Source organism: Sminthopsis crassicaudata, chromosome 5, assembly GCF_048593235.1.
Source record: "Sminthopsis crassicaudata isolate SCR6 chromosome 5, ASM4859323v1, whole genome shotgun sequence".
Classification (NCBI taxonomy): domain Eukaryota; kingdom Metazoa; phylum Chordata; class Mammalia; order Dasyuromorphia; family Dasyuridae; genus Sminthopsis; species Sminthopsis crassicaudata.
This window is the reverse complement of record NC_133621.1, coordinates 227,591,237-227,604,755: the sequence shown is the minus strand read 5'-3', so window position 1 is coordinate 227,604,755 and position 13,519 is coordinate 227,591,237. Positions and strand designations below refer to the sequence as shown.

The 13,519-nt window shown below is 45.8% G+C and overlaps 2 protein-coding genes across 2 annotated transcripts in view; both read left to right on the top strand.

Annotated features, from left to right (window-relative positions):
• The window catches only part of PCBP2 (poly(rC) binding protein 2), a 350,172-nt gene that overhangs the window by 11,411 nt on the left and 325,242 nt on the right, over positions 1–13,519 (top strand). The window lies entirely within an intron of this gene.
• The window catches only part of ESPL1 (extra spindle pole bodies like 1, separase), a 67,078-nt gene continuing 66,907 nt past the window's right edge, over positions 13,349–13,519 (top strand). The window contains exon 1 of the mRNA XM_074270230.1: positions 13,349–13,477. The gene's annotated coding sequence lies outside the window, so the exon portion shown is untranslated. The remainder of the gene's footprint in view (positions 13,478–13,519) is intronic.

The window sequence follows — 13,519 nt, the reverse complement described above, 5'->3', positions numbered from 1 at the left end:
ACTGGTTTGGCCGATGGGGACGTTGGAGGCTTAGAATGAAGACCCCCCTCCTGTTCTCTCATGGGACGCAGCGCCGGGTCCCTAGTCCATTTCTGCGTTCCATTCCCTCTCCAACGAGGGGCCTGGAAAGAGAGGAAGACGTGGGGGCGGAGGTCAGGGGAAGCACCGGGGCACTGGGCTAGGGGGTGGGATGGAGGAGGAGTGCTGGGTGTGAGGAGGACTGGCTGCAGCGCGAGTGTCCAGTGTGTGAGCTCGGCCCACAATGCGGGCTCCATAAACTGACTGCGGGTGGGCGTGTCTGTCACCGTCTGGTGGCATTTGTGAGTGTCTGCGGGGCTGACTCCATCACAACTACACACTGAATTCCCAGCAGCGTGACAAAGGACGTTTGCCCCATTTCGGACCCAGTTGTTGGATTTGGGGGAAGGGGAAGGTACGGGGAAAACATTGAGGGAGGAGCCCGGGGGAGGGGTGGGACTCTGGGAGTTAGGCCCCGCCCCGAGTTCCCTCTCTCCAATCCCCACCTCTAGAAGGGGGAGCGCTGAGAAAAGAGGCGGCGGGATGGAAAAGGGAAGGCTTCTCGGGGTGGTTGTGGAAACTGGACTGGGGGGACGCTGCCCAAAGGAATTTATTCCCTCTTCCACTAATTACTCTCTGGGGTCCTGTATGGACTCGGCAGGAGGCTTCGGAGAGCCGGGGACTAGGACTCCCGGGTCCCATTACATTTTCCACTTCGGATCCACTCCTGCATTCTCGGTCCTTGGGTTGCCAGTGAAGGCTGAAGTAACGCGCAGGGACGGGGCTCATTCTCGTCCCCAGAGAAGCTAGACTAGCTAGGACTTCTCTCGGTCCACGGGGCGGGGAGGAGCTAGGAAGCAGTACTGCTGGGGCCCAGTCCCCGGGGCGGCCACGGCTGCTGTTGACATTACTCGGTTACTCTGGGAGCCACGCTGGAGCGGGGAGGGGCTGTCGGAGAAGTTGGACTCAGGAGTCCTGGCGGGGAGCTGGACCCAGGCGTCCTGGCTAGGAGATGTGGAGCCCCCGTGGATGGTGCTGGGGGGAGGGGATTCTCGACACAATTAACTCTTTCTGCCCGAACAGTTTGGGGAGGGGGGCGGAGAACCGAAGGGCGGGACCCAGCTGCGGTTTGGAAAAGCGGTCTAGATCCGCTTCCCTGGCACATCTGTACTTGGTTTGCAGTGAATGAGCCTCCTGTTCTGAGGCGGGCGGGGACACCGTTACCTCTCCCCTCCTTTTCCCGGGCATCCCCACACAAACCCAGGCACCACATCCCAGGATCCCCTCCCCGGGCATCACCTTCAGCCAGCTCACCACCGGAGAGCCAGCCACAAGCCCTCCTTTCTCTTTGCCAGGAGGAATTTTGGGGCAGAATCTTGTTCCAAGAGGAGGGGAGCAGGACTGGGAAGAGCACGATGGAGAGAAAGGGAAAGGGACAAACGACCGGGGTGGGGGCGGGGAAGGGAGCAAGCAAAAGGAGACGGGAAGGTGTCTAACCAAGCACCCATTTCTTGCCAAAATGTAAAATAACTTCGAATTTGAAAAAAATAAAATAAAGCCGAGGGAGAGGCACTGAGAGAGTGTGTGTCACCATTCGGACTTTCTAGATTTAATTACTTCCTCAGGGTCCCCGCCATCCCTAGTCAGTCGGAGAGGCCCCTGACTTAAAAAAACCCTGCTCTATCTAAACTCCTTCTCTAGGGATACATACACACGTACCACTCCCACTCTGCCCGGGAGTGCCCAACAACGGGGGTCTGTGTAGCGCTGGCCTGGAGTCAAAGCAAACAACCAGTTGGGGGCTGGAAGAGAAGGAGCGTGGTGGGGAGGGGGAAGAGGGAAATGAGACACAAAACTTAGAGCTGCCTTTCACCAGGACACAGGAGACTGGAACCAAAATTCCTGGTCCACCAGCTCAGTTATTCAGAAGAGAGCTAATAAGGGACAGTTCTCTGCCTCCCTTTCCCTTTCTGTCTTCCTCCAACACTCCTTTCAGGCTATCATCGCTTTTAATTTGAAGTCATAGTAAACTCCTTGGCTAATGATACAGTCTGACAATGACGTCATGGGGACTCCTCCAGCTCCCTCAGTTTAGTTTTCTACTCCTGCTCCCCAGATTTAACCCCCTCCCTTTCTGTGGTGCAGAGAAAGGGCCAGAGCCTAGGTGCTCAACTCTTGCAATTTTTCTTTAGCATATAAGCAAAAAATGTGCCTCCTATCTCAAAGGCAATGAAGGGAATCCCAGAACTTGGACAGAGAATAAGAGGAGAAAAGGGTAGGGCTGGGAAGCTTAAGAGAGAAAAGGAAAATAAATGTCCACGGGGGAAACAATGTGTTTGAGACACAGAGCTCCTTAGAGTACTACCCCCTCATTCCCCCAAGAACACTTCAGTTCCTCAACCATTTGACTGGTATTCCTGAAACACCCTCCATTCAGGACCTTTTCGGTACTCCCTTGGTAGAGGAGAAGGTAGTTGACAGCTTGGGGGAGTGGGGAGATGCACACAAGGCTGGAACTGTGCCAGGGCCTCTGAGGGAATCATTAGGGCACAGGAGTGCCCATAGGGGAGAGAACACCAGGGAAGTGATAGAGGAAAACATGTTTTGTACAACATAGCCCAACCTCCCTGGACTCCTCTAAGGGCCCAGGCTATGTCAGACTTACTCCCCGTTTAATCACTTTGCCAGCTTGCTGATCTTCATACCAGTTGTCTCCACAACCAGAAGGTACATCTATGTATATGAGAGGGGAAGAGTCACAATCCCTTGGGTTATCTTGTGATCACATCACTTAGTCACCTTTACTCCCCTCAAAATCCATCAGATTTCTTGAAAGCAGGAATTGTCCTGTGATTTTCTTTGTATCCTTAGCACTTAGTCTGGTGGTACCTAGCAGACAGTAGGTGCTTTAAATATTTGTTGGCCCAGTTCCTCCACCCCAGATTCCATCCCATACTACCCTTAGAGCATCTTTCTTCATCTGGTTACCATAGGGACAGCTGACCTTGAACTCAGGAGGGATCCTTCATATCTGGTGGAGGGGGGTATCTGTTTATTTTCTGAGTTCCCCATGTCTGAGTTTCATCTCCAAAGGAGGTTGTGAGCACCCTCTGGTGGCCACAGCAAGAGGTTGGGAGACTTGGATGCCTGGGTCCTGTCCTTAACCTTGTCCTGTTATGAACCTTTTCTTCCTGTCACTCCACTTCTTGAGACACAGAAAAGGAAAACAGGGGGTTCAGAAGGGAAAATGATGAAGTCCCCTAGGAGAGACTTAACCCACAGGGTCACTAACTCCCAGCCTGTAAGCGCATTCTGGGTCAGGTCTTTTTCCTGTCCACCTGAAGCTCCTGTCAAGAAGTCTTCTCTTCTCTCACAGCCTGCCTCGCCTAAAGTTAGACAAGTTCCAACCTGTCTTTTAGACGCTGCACCTTCAGTGAAGGTGTACAGCCTTGTCTTTAACAGTTTATGACTCTTTGAAAGTTTGGGTTCTAGATATACTCATGAGTATATCTTCTGTTTATCACATCTAAGTCCCTCTTCAGTAAGAGAAAGGGCTCAAGTCCTCCAGTCTATTGAAACACCTCAGTCCTTAATCTGCATTACAGAGGTCTCTATTATTCCACACAGTACCTGAAGCAGGTTGTGGTCCCTTTAAGAAACTGTCTTTCCTATTGATCTGTGATTCCTTTCAGATTCCCAGTCCTTCCTGGCTAAGGCATATCCTCCCCAGACAAAGTTGGCTTTCCAGGATCCCGGAGCCTTTGATACACAAATACTGATCAAATAAGTATCCCTTTGAATTCCAACAGGAGATCCGGGCTTGTCCCAGCCTCCATTCCGATTTGCTTGGGTTGCCCAGCCTCCATTGGTTCTGATCTGCTCAGGCTTCCCAACCCCCACTAAGATACCCAATATAATAAGCTTCAATCAACTAAAGTTTTTGCAGATGGACCTTGGCAGCTCCCTTTTCTGCCAGAACCTTCTGTCCACTGAGAACTACGTTTTCAGTGAAAAACTCCATTTCCCATAGATCTGCCACTCTAGAAGTTAGTCTCTGGGTAAAATGATTTCTATCTAACAATAAACTTTCATTAAGCAACTAATATTCTGAAATGAGTGAATTCTTCCACTCCTAAAACCTGCGGCCAATTTATTTTCAATTAATTAATTATTTTTTTTTACAAAAAGTTTGTGCATAGGTAATTTTCCAGCATTGACAATTGCAAAACCTTTTGTTCCAACTTTTCCCCCCACCCCTTCCCCCAGATGGCAGATTGATCAATACATGTTAAATATGTGAAAGTATAAGTTAAATACAATATAGGTATACATGTCCATACAGTTATTTTGCTGTACAAAAAGAATTGGACTTTGAAACAGTGTACAATTAGCCTGTGAAGGAAATCGAAAATGTAGATGAACAAAAATAGAGGGATTGGGAATTCTATGTAGTGGTTCATAGTCATCTCCCAGAGTTCTTTTGCTGGGTATAGCTGGTTTAGTTCATTACCTGCATTCAATAACTCTCTTATAGCCACTAACCTCTAGACCACCAGGAATTTAGACCACTCTAAACCTCATCATACCTACCCTGAAGAGTTGTGAGATCAAATAAGAGATTTGTAAAAAAAAAAAAAAAAAAAAAAAAAAAAAAAAAAAAAAAAATCACTCAGCAAAGTGCCTGGCACATAGTAGGTACTAAATAAATGTTGGGGTTTTTTTTTCCCTGAGGCAACTAGAGTTAATCGACTTCCCCAGAGTCACAGAGTTAGGAAGTATTAAATGTCTGAGATGAGATTTGAACTCAGGTCCTCTTGACTTTAGAACTGATGCTCTATCTACTGTATCTCCTCACTGCCTTTGCTTATTTCTTTTCCTTCTTTCCTCCATAAGTAAGGAGGGTGGGAAGTTTGGAAACCAAGTGGGGGATGGAGTGAATATCAGTCTATCTCTTCACCAGAAAGCAGTCCCTTCAGTTTCAGTCTATTAGGGTATCTGGAGAGAATAGAGGGAGCTTAGTTGAAGGGTTTTTCAGGGGGAATTACTAAATGTTCTAAAATGTTAGAAATGAAAGAGACCATAGAGATTATGTAGCCCCCACCTCCTTTATGGGCCAAAGCAGTAGCTTGCCTAAGGTCACACAACAAAGTATTGTTCAAGATCCCAAGATTTAGGTGCCAATACTTGATCTCAAGTCTTATAACTCCTGCTCCAGTGATTTTCTCATTCGAATGTGCTTCATCCTAAAACAGGCTTTCTGCTAACTCCATTGCTGTAGAATTTGAGAATTTAACTGTATGGGAAGAATGGGGTTAACTTCCTACATGGCTTTGACCCATTTTCTTCCCTATGCCCTAAATCCCTCAAGGCCAGAGTGCTGGGTGAGGCCATCTTAATGTCTTCACCCCCACACCCTGGGACTTCCCCACTATGGAAACTCACAGAACTTGGGCATCTTGCTCCCCTTTCCCCTTCCCCCCCACTCCCTGAACCTTTTTTTGCCTTCAATGACATCTTCCTCAATCTCCAACATATCTATGGGCATCCACTTTCCAATTCAATTCTCCCTTTCAAACTGAGCTCCTTCTCAAAGTCACCAAGGGCAACTTCCATCTGTCTAGAGAGTCAGGGATGAAATGGGAGAGAGAGGCAAGATTAGCCTTAAAGACAGGTTAGGGGTTAGAGGGAAGGACCAGTTGGGGATGAAGAGATGGGTGGAGTTATTTCACTCAGGATCAGCTCAGCTCAGCATGGCTCAGGACTAATCCTGTCCCTTCCTTCTCTCCAGCTCTATCACTCCCCTCCCCACAAAGGACCCCCGTTCTGCTGCTCTGCTGCTGGATGGACTTCTCTCTGGGCCTGCGCTTGGGGCCTCAGGGCAAGAAGGCTCTCCCCAAACAGAACCCCACTTCTCCTGCTCACTGTCTCCCTTCTTCCTACCCCTGTAACTTCTGTCCACCTCCTAATTGTCCTTGTTCTCCCTTCTCTCTCTCTGTCTGTCCCTGCCCTTCCTGTCCTACCTGCCTCTGTCCTGCCTGCCCTCATCTTCCTTGCCCATCCTGTGCCTATGTACCTGTAGCCTGTTCCCACACTTCCTGCCCTGCTTGTTCAACCTTCACTTGCCCTGACCCCTGCAGTCTTTGCCCTGCCTGTCCCCACCCTCCTTGCCCCAGTCACCTTTCTGCCTGTTTCCATACCACCCCTGGACCAACTTGTCCCTCCTCCAAGGGCCAGGGAACCTGTCCTTACTCCCATTGTTGCTATGGCAACAGCTACAGCTGTTATACTCAGGGTCCCAATTCCCCTCCTAGCTGCTGTGGCTGTTGTAACAAGGGTCTCCAGTCCTCTGGGGGTCGTTGTTCAATGGCTTAGGTTAGTTAGCTTTTGTTTCCTGGTGGACTTTGTCCCCAAATTCTTCCCAGCGCTACTGCTGCTTCTACCTCCTTAAGGCTCTTTTCCTGGAATCCCCTCGACCGAGGATGGTCTAGGCAGCAACTCCCACATGGAGAGACAGAGAGAGAGTCCTGTGTTGGGTCGCTGGGAACTACCTGGTAACTTCTATGGGTTCCTGGGAGTGAGAGATTTATCCCTTCTAAAGTTAGTCTCAGTGGAAGAGTGGTCTCCTTGTCATGAGAACTTCATCATCTGCAACTTCCAGGGACTACAAACATTCTTTTTTTCCTGAAGTGAATGAGCTTTCTCAACTATACTAGTTTCGGGGTGAGAATCTTCTTTGTAACTCATTGAACAAGAGTCTTCTCTTCAGTTAGTACAGGTAAGAGAAACTTTTTCATTTAAGTGAGTTGGAGGATGCTTTGTCTATATACTTCATCCCACTTACTCCTACCCATGTCTCCGAGAGGCCTCACAAAGGGCTCTGGTGTCCAGACCTGGACTGGAAGAAGAGCTTACACCCCCTCCCATTAGGTCTCACTCCCTTTCCCAAGATTCACTTGTCTGTGGTGTTCTATTTGTGTCTACCACTATCTTTGCATCTTCCCTTTTTTTTTTAATGCAGGAAAATTTTATTTTATATTCTTGCAAGAATGGGTGCTAGGTGAGTAGACACACCTTTGAAACTCCAAAGGCAACATTTTATTTTCTATCCTGAAACACAAGCCCCTCCCCATTAATTAGATATTACAGAAGTTACATGACATAAATCTCCACCCCTCATTACATAAGTTAGTCCCTGATCCCAAGGAGCTTACATTCTAGAAGGGGGAAGCTAACAGAGGAGGGCTAAGGTTTGCATCTTTAATATACATCTAGATACTTCTGTATTTAGGTATCTCTGGGGATCTATCAAATTCCATGACCTCAATTCCTTAGTCTCTTCCCTCCCACTCTGGGTAATCTCATAAGTGATGTTCTTGCCCAGCTGGCCTAAGCTGGGGGTGGAAGTCCGGTGGAGGAGAGTCCACATGACTCAGATTTGCAACACCCTTTTCACCTCATTTTCCCCAATTTTCTCACTTCCAATCACCTGTCTCTAATCCTAGTCTTGGCCCTAGGGGAAAATAGACACCTTCCCCTAAAGAAGTTCAGAGTTAAGATCATGAATGCTCTAATCCATAGATAAGAATCCTTGGTACTAATGAAGAGGGTTGTGGTCCCTTTAAGAAACTTTATTTCCTGAGCAGGACTAGGAGATCATTATATACTTCAACAACAATACTATATGATGATCAATTCTGATGGATGTGGCCATTTTCAACAATGAGATGAACTAAATCAGTTCCAATAGAGCAGTAATGAACTGAACCAGCTACACCCAGCGAAAGAACTCTGGGAGATGACTATGAACCACTGCATAGAATTTCCAGTCCCCCTATTTTTGTCCGCCTACATTTTTGATTTCCTTCACAGGACTGTAGACTATTGCAAAGTCCGATTCTTTTTGTACAGCAAAATAACTGTGTGGACATGTATACATATATTGTATTTAATTTATACTTTAACATATTTAACATGTATTGGTCAACCTGCCATCTGGGGGAGGGGGTGGAGGGAAGGAGAGAAAAACTTGAAACAAAAGGTTTTGCAATTGTCAATGATGAAAAATTACCTATGCATAAATTTTTTGTAAAAGGTAATTAAATAAATTAAAAAGAAAAGAAAAGAATTGGAGCCATAGGAAGAAACACTATTTTGAATAGAATTTTTGGAAAGGTTGAAGGTTAAATCTAACAATTGAACTGGTAAGGCTTTTGATGAGAGTTAGGAAATGGGGAACCCCTTTTGGGTCAGCGCAAAGATAGTCGGGTGATGGCACAGAGTCCCCTGTAAAAGGAATTTACAGGCTCGCAAACCTAGATTGATAAAAAAGGTTTATTGTGGGGATTGGAAGTAAAGTTAAAGGTAGAAAGACGCAAGGGCCAGAGGTGGTTGCTGAGCGGACAGGAACCCTTACATGGTCAGAAGGTTGGAAGGATACCATGTTTGGGGGGAAGGGCTCCTGCCAAGAGAGAGCTCCAGTTTGTCTCTTTTATACCTAAAGGGGCTTGTGGGTGATGTCCCAAGTTGGCTCAGATCTGGTCGGGGCTGGGACAGGCCCAATGACCAGGATTTGTAAATCAATGGTCAGCCATGGGGGTTGGGACAACCCAAGTTAGTTCAGATTCTGTGGGGGATGAGGAAAGACCACTGACCAGGATTTGTAAATCAAAGGTCAGCCATGGGGGGGTTTCTTGAAAGGACCTCTATCCCCATCACTTTGAGCTTTTTGTTTGTTTCTTGATTGTTCATTTTTGTCATGCTGTGGCATTTTAGCTCCATACATTGATAGAATTCCACAAACAGCCATCATTGCAAAAAGAGGTCAGAACTAGTATATATGTATGTGTTTATAGATAAATATATAGTTATATAGGTGTATATAATGTATGTAGATATGAGTATCTCATGTGTCTCACCATACACACACAGAATAAAAGGCATTATGAGGGGAAAAATAAAACAAAAGATCCCAACATAACGTAAATGTAAATAGTCCTGATAAGTCTTGGATGCAGAGAATAGATAATAAAGTATTTCCATACTATCACTAGCAAGAGGATGATGTCTCATGAGTTCACTGTATTGCTTGCTATTTTGTTTTGTTTTGATTGTTGGAAAATGAGGGTTTAATTGTGTATGATATGGAGTCTATATTGTGAAAGGGAAATGATGCATAGAAGAAACATCCACAAAACAATAAGTTATCCATTCTCAACAACAACAACAACAAAAAAAAAAAAAAGAAAAGAAAAGAAAAGAAACTTTATTTCCTATTGATCTGTGATTCCTTTCAGATTCCCAGCCTCTCCTGGCTGAGGCATATCCTCAGGATGCCAGAGCCTTTGATTCAATTACAAATCCTGGTCAAAAAGTATCCCTTTGAATTCCAGTGGGAGACCCTGGTTTGTCCCAACCCCCACTGGGTCTGAGCCACCTTGGGCTCTCCCAGCCCCCACTGGTTCTGATATGCTCGGATTGTCCAAGCCCTAACGAAGACACCCAATATAATAAGCTTCCATCAACTAAAGTCTTTGCAGATGGACCTTGGCAGCTCCCTTTTCTGCCAGAACCTTCTGTCCACTAAGAATGCATTCTCAGTGCAAAACTCCATTTTCCATAGATCTGCCACTATAGAAGTGTAAACTGATTTCTAACAATAAACTTTCATTTGCAGTTTTGGTTTACTTCCATTCCTCTTTTCATTTTCCCTTCTGGCTTTCTGTTTGTCTCTATAATCCTATATCCATCTTTTATCTCTATCTTTACCCTTTTCTCTTTCTCCTTGGGTTCAGCATCTCATTTGGATATCATGATTGTCTCCCATTCTGCCAGGACCCTCAGTTCTCATCTGTTTGTGCCATGCTCACAACTCAAATCTTCCACTGAAGGGAGGAAAGAGGAATGGTCAAAACAGTTACCAGAATTCGTCTCTTAGCTGAGGAGCCAGGACACCTAAGTCTTCTTCCAAGTTCTTGTACTCTATGAAGTGGAACACATTTTTTTCCTAGGCAATATAACAGTTTATTAACAGTGACTCATAAACTATTAGTAAAGTGAGTCACTCCCGTCACCTCAGCAAAGGATAAAGACCCTCAAAGGATGAGAAAGTCCCTCCTCTTTATTGAGATGTAGAAAAGAAATTCTGGATGGTTGGGGGAAAGAGAAGGCCCCTCTTTATGGGGATGCAAGAAAGAAGTTCTGGGAATGTCACAATGGAACACAACTTTTTTCTAACTCAGATACATAACAAAGAGATGAATGGTGGTCATGGTGAGGTTAATTTGGAAGTGTGAGATTCTCAGGATTTTATTCCCTCCAAATCCCTTTGATTAGGCTAGTTAATTTGCAAAACACTAGGATTTCTTCCTAACCACGGTTCAGCCACAGCTTTAAGAAGGCAGCAAGATTCCCAAGGAATGGTTTTGTTCTGAGTGGGTCAATAATAATGATTTTTTAAAATTTTGATAACTATTTTGTTCAGTAGTGTTTGTCTGTTTTTGTGGCCTCATTTGGGGTTTTCTTGCCAAAGATATTGGTTTGCCATTCCATCTCTAGCTCACTTTATAAATGAGGAAACTGAGGCAAACAGGGTTAAATGACTTGCCCAGGATCACACAACTAAGTATTTGAGGTTATATTTGAACTGCGCTCTTCCTGACTCCAAGCCCAGTGCTCCATCCACTGCGCCACCTAGTTGCTCTTATAATTATGACAGAGGTAATTTTGTCCTCTGACAGCTAGCTTGATTATTACACTATCCAAAATAAAGAATAAAACATTTGCAGCATGATTTCATGATGAAGAAAATAGCTCAAAAGAAAGGTCTTAAAAATTTTTAAATGGAGGGAAAACAAGAAAGAAAAGTTTCATTGAGTCAAGTGGAGGTAAATCCAAATGAAGAAAAGACCAGTAAGATATTAGATTTGATGGGATAGAAATTCTAATTTTCACTGTTGTATTAGGGAAATCCCACAAGAAATATTTAAGATAAAGTTTTAAGGTTTGCAAAGTGTTTCAGTTGGTATATAATGTACTGTTATATTGCTCCTATTTTATAGATGAGAAAACTGAGGTTCAGATGGATTTACCGATAGAGTAGGGCACAGTAAAGAGGGGGTCTCTCCTGACACCTGGTCTAGTGTTGTTTTTTTCCCCCAAACTTACCCTCTTCCCCCAGTCTCCCCATCTGTAGCTTCAGCACTAAATTAAAAATCCGTTCAAAAAGAATCATAGTATACATTGCTGGATTATAATGGCAAGAATGGTTTCCTTCCGTTGGACAGGCCTGGGCCATAGCTTTCTCCAATTGTGGCATAATACTGTGGTACACGTGAAAGGGGGCAGGGCAGACACGGTGGATTTAGTTAGCATAGCTCAAATCAAATTCCAAGGTGACTTTGGGCAACTCGATTAGAATCATAAGATTATATGGCTTTAGAGACAATCCGATCCAATCCCTTCATTTTAGAGAGGGAATTTAAACAGTGTACCTAAAGTCACGAAGATAGTGTGGAATGAGATTTGAACCCAAGGTACTGTTCTGTCACCAGAACTTCAATTTAGGCAAAATAAGAGGAAAGTTGTATTAGTGGATCTCTAAAGTCCCTTTCCAACTCCAAACAATTCATACAAATCCCTTCCTGAAATTCATGGAATTGAAGGCAGGCCCAGCCTGGTCTAGGATTCTTCTCACCTCAGGGGAGAGATCAAAAGCAGCCCTTTCGGGTGCTATTGCTGTGGTTCACAAGGAAACCAAAAAGGTTGGGGGTTGCAGACCGGTGTCTGGAGGTATCTTAAAATAATTTGCTGTCTTGAACCTATCGCCAAGTCAAAGGGCAAATTTTATTTAATTGTAACACCAAAAGAAGCAAAGAAACTGGAGCAAGAGAGACAATTTATCATGTAATTCATGTCATTGATATGTTAATGTCACGGCCCAGAGGTAGAATTCAGGAGTGGGCTCAAGAATTTAGTAATCCCAGACCACCAGATAGTGCATCAGAAAGTCAGCAGTGTTTGTAGGACTATTTTAAGACTTTAGAATCAGTGACAGATTGTTAGAATAATAACACTCTAAGGGTCCGGGGGCCCTAGAATTATTGCCATATTTCTTCTAGAAGCTGTACCCTCTCATTACTATTCAGTATCATGATTTTCAGAGCTCATTTAGAGTTCTTCTAAGTCTAAACCCTCATTTACACCGAAGGAAACTGAGGTTCAGATAGTGGGAATGTTCTCATCCTCCCAAGGCTATGGCTGTACAGGCAAAAGCTAAGTGTTGGAGTGGTTAGAAAGGCTGGGCTAAGGAAGACCCTTCTCCAAATCCAGCTGCAAACAGTAATGAACATCTCAGGCTGGTGAGAAAAACGAAATTTGCAAACCCTAAGGCACAATATACATGCTAGCTATCAGCTCTTTTTTGCGGATCTGGTAAGAAGTCCGGGCTGCGTAGGATTGAGGGTGTCAGCTCCATCTACCTCCCAGAATTGTGGTGCCTTTGCAAGCAAACCATGTCTAAGAGCCAACAATTATTATTTAACATCTGAGCCTCAAAACAGCCTTATGAGGCAGTTGCTATTATTCCCATTTTACAGAGAAGGATACTGAGGCTGGGAGCCATTTGTCCAGGATCACACAGCTATTCTACCTTCAAGCCCAGCACCAGTAAGTACTCTAGCCTCTGCATCCTGTCCAGGATCAAGGGTAAAGGTAAAGCCCTTTGCAAAGTTTAAAGGGTTATCTTCATACAGGTAACCAAGAGGAAGGGGAGAGGGGGAGATGGAAAGGGAAACAGGAGGAGGAAGGGGCAAGTGCAAGAATGAGGACGAAGGGCTGGGGAAGAAAAAGGGGGCGGAAGGTGAGAGGGAGGGGGAAGAGGAGGAGGAAGCAGAGAAGGGAGGGAGGAGAGGGAGAAGCGAGGAGGAAGAGGAAGAAGGGGAGAGGGGAGAAAGGTGGGGAAAGAAGGAAAAAGGGAGAGGAAGGGGAGGAAAGGGAAAGGAGAAAAAGGGGAGAGGAAGGAGGGGAAGGGAAAAAAGGGAGAGGGAAGGAACAAGAGGAGGAGGGAGGCAAAAAAAGGGAGAAGGAAAAGGGAGGAGAAGGAAGGGAGAGAGAGGGAGCAGAAAGGGGAGGAAGGTGGAAAAAGGGAAGAGGAAAGAGCAGGGGAGAAGAGGGAGAAGGGGAGAAGAGGAAGGAGAGAAGAGAGGAAAGGAAGGGAGAAGGAGCAGGAAGAAGGACGAAAAAGGGGGAGCAGGGGGAGCAGGAGGAGGGAGGAGGGAGGAGGGGGAGGAGGAGGAGGAGGAGGAGGAGGAGGAGGGAGGAGGAAAAAGGGGTGGGGAAGGAGGAGGCGCTGGCCGCTGCCCGGGCTTTCTCCCACCAGGTCTCCTGACTCGAGGATGCAGCGCGCCGGCCGGTCCACCGCGGTGCCCGAAGCGAGTACAGGGCCCCGCCCGGTCCGACAGAGGTGAGCCCAGACTGCTCTTCTCGCGCCCAGGCCGGGTGCCCT